This window comes from Felis catus, chromosome B2 (genome assembly GCF_018350175.1).
Source record: "Felis catus isolate Fca126 chromosome B2, F.catus_Fca126_mat1.0, whole genome shotgun sequence".
In the NCBI taxonomy this organism is placed as follows: domain Eukaryota; kingdom Metazoa; phylum Chordata; class Mammalia; order Carnivora; family Felidae; genus Felis; species Felis catus.
In genome coordinates this window covers 43,552,948-43,556,304 of record NC_058372.1, presented here as the reverse complement: position 1 = coordinate 43,556,304, position 3,357 = coordinate 43,552,948, and the positions used below count along the sequence as shown (strand labels likewise).

Sequence of the window (3,357 nt, the reverse complement as noted above, 5' to 3'; positions counted from 1 at the left end):
TGCATGGCCAGGCATCTCAAGTGTGCCTTCTGGGTTATGTTATAAATTTTGGCTGAGACATCAACACATGTCAACATGTTACTTTCGGTGACATGTTTGTCTTTTCTTTGTTAGCTTTGGTTCAAGGCCGTGAGTCCATTTGGAGAAGTAACATTTCCAAGCCTTCGCAAAACTGGTGTAACATGCTTCATGGACTTTGGGGTTTCGCTCTGCCTGTCTCTTCCTCCCATCACTCTCCCTCCTCCTTTATTTTTGTTATAAATCCAAATGAAAAGGATATTTGGTGATCAAAGTGAATTCAACTGGCAGAGCATGAATGAATACAAACCAGTGAGCTCCCAGTGACCTCTGTCTTTAGTTGGATCTTGATGAGATCCACCCCTGGTGCCCACATTTGCTGCCTCTGGGAGGCTCACAGTCATCTCCCCTCTTTGTCATCTGAGCTCTGCAATTCTTTTATCTTCTCAATGACAATGGTGGTTCTATACTCACGTTTTAACCCTGCTTTCTCAAGGCTCTTCTCTCCATCCTCATTATTCAAACTGTCTTTCATCTGTTTGAAGTCGGGCTCGGGGGTACCTACAGCGTTCCTTCCAGAAGTACCAAGAGCTTCAAAGCCATCTCCTCTTGCCCCAAGAGGGGCTTGCTTTGTTTTGTCTTTCAAAGAGCAATTTCCTTTGGCTGTGCTGTCGTTACCTGTCATGGGGAAGAAGATGCTGCCACCATCCTGCTCAAAGACCCGGCTTATGAAGTGGTCTAAAAGTGAAGGTGTGTTACATATCCCTTAAAGGCAGTAGAAGATGGCCAGCAGGAAGCCAGTTTATAGGAAGCAGAAGAACATGATGCTAGTGCCTCTTTGTTAAAAAAAAAAAAAAAGCTCCAGGTTTTGAATAAATTACATATATATTTATATAAATATTTAAAATATATGTATATATAAAAATATATATTAAATATATATATTTTCCCGAACAAGAAATTTTATTATCTCGAATGCTGGTGCATAACCAATAACAAGCTTATTTAGAGGAGGAGACAGAGCGGAAACTTCAGATACCAGAGAGGATTTCTGGGCAGGTTTAAAACCTTTAAAGATTGTTCAGTCTTTTTGTAGATGTAGGGCTTTCCTTTTACTTGACATTTTCCCTTTAACAGGTCTTATGTCATGAAGTTCAACCAAAGTCTTTCGCCTGTAAAGTTAAACGAAAAACAGAGAGCGAGTAGAACAATTTCTCTACTATAAGAGTGTTAGAAATAGTTTGTTTTCTTTGTTCTTTCACATATATTTTAATATCTACATTTGAAATTTTACTACGGCCAGTTAATTTTTGAGTTTTAAGAATGGTAAGACAATAAATTTTCTGGAATTAGGGATCACAGTAGCTTTATAAGTCGTCAAGATACATGTACAACCAAAATTTCAGATGCTCTTGAAAACACATTTTGAGATATAGCACACCCGATACATATTTCTTTTTGGGTTTGCTTATCCTTTTCGGATACTGAAGAACACCCAATTTCTTTTACACTAAAACATTTAGCCTTTGATAATTGGCTTGGATAGACCACAAAGTGGAATCTTCAGAGTTCTCTCGGTGGGCTTTCAGTCCAAATGACTCAGACATCTCATGTCCTAAACTGGATGTATTAGTTAATTTTTCTCATGTAATTATTATCACTGGGCTTTTGTACTAGCAGTCTGTCTTGATGTTAACTTATTCTTGCAAAACCATCCCTTACAGTGAAATATGAAAGATATTTTCCCCAACGCAAGGAAAAGAATCTGGATCAATAGCAAAGTCAAAGCCACAGGTGTTTCAGGAACATTCTCGAAAACAGATTTCCACAGTCCTAAGATGTCTTTTCTTTTTCATAACTGTGCAGTCACTGCCCTATTCTATTCTGCAAGGCAACAACAACAACAAAAATCTTTTTTTTGAAGATCAAGTTTTTCATGGGCACGGTACTCTCTGGAATGAACCCAAAGACCGTAGAATGTGGGATCTCTCCTCCACTTTTCCTCGTCTTTTAACGGCATTTAGTTACTCTCTATCAATAATCTCATGACACCCGAGTTCTTCGGTCAGACGATTGACAACCATACGTGTAAATAGCTCTTCGATAAAAGCCAACTGAACAAACGGGGTCTTCTCATAATGCATTTGAAACCCGCCACCCGGGGCTGCTTTCCTGGCTCTGGATGTTCTCAGAAACATCTTGTTGGCTGCTTCAAGGGCCGCTGATACTCGGGGGCCGGCACCACTCAGCTGCTCCTCTTCCAGGGTAATCGTAGTCGTCTTCCCAGTCATCAAAATCCTCGCCCTCATCCTGGCTCTCGAAGTCAGGGCCCGCCACCAGGCCCCGGCGGCTCCCCAGGACCGGGCCGGTTAGCAAGGCCTCGTTCCCCCTGAGGCTCCACCATTGGCTGGGCCTCTTCCTCCATTGGGCCTTGGTCCTCCAGCTGTGGCTGGGCCTCCTCCTCCACTGGGCCTTGGGCCTCCAGCTGTGGCTGGGCCTCCTCCTCCACTGGGCCTTGGGCCTCCAGCTGTGGCTGGGCCTCCTCCTCCACTGGGCCTTGGGCCTCCAGCTGTGGCTGGGCCTCCTCCTCCACTGGGCCTTGGGCCTCCAGCTGTGGCTGGGCCTCCTCCTCCACTGGGCCTTGGGCCTCCAGCTGTGGCTGGGCCTCCTCCTCCACTGGGCCTTCAGCTGGGCCCCACTGCAGGAGGCGTTCGGGCATGGCTCCCGGCTCCTGCTGCCCACCTCTATCTGCAAGAGGTCACCCTCGCCAAGCGAGGACTGCGAGGTCCACTGCAGGGCATTGCTCTCTTCATACAGCTGGGGCAGCCCGTTCATTTCTGACATCGTACAAGTGGTTCGACCTCTCCAAAGGCGTTTTTGCCGAACAAATAATACCAATCCACAGCTTGAACAAGCAGCTTAGTCATCAGCCTTGAATCTCCTCAGTTTTGGCTGTCCCAGAAACCCGTTCACAAAGGATAAAGATTTACCACCGTTAGGATGGCCTAAAGAATGAGCCACCGACTCCGAAGAAATGTAGAGTCGGAGACAGCACGTGGCAATGAAGGGGTAATACAGCTGAAGTCGGGCAGCTGGGATTCTAATCCTAGAAGGGCTTCTGTGTGAACGTGGGTGCGTTATGCAATGGCTTTAGGTTTCAGTCTCCTTATCTGTAAAAGGGGAGGAGGGTGAACTTGAACCTTTAAGAAACTCCTGTGAGTTCCAAATGTGTCTGAGCAAGCAAGCAGTATTAGAGTAAGCACGTATTCTCCCAAGGCAGCTACTTTGAAGGAAAAATATATTTATTCGGATATACAAGTTCTGGTGTTTGTTAAAAAA

At 45.1% G+C, this 3,357-nt stretch overlaps 1 pseudogene; it reads right to left on the bottom strand.

Moving 5' to 3' along the window:
- Positions 1-1,367: 1,367 nt before the first annotated feature.
- LOC101098951 lies at positions 1,368-3,143 on the bottom strand (annotated as a pseudogene).
- Positions 3,144-3,357: the final 214 nt, after the last annotated feature.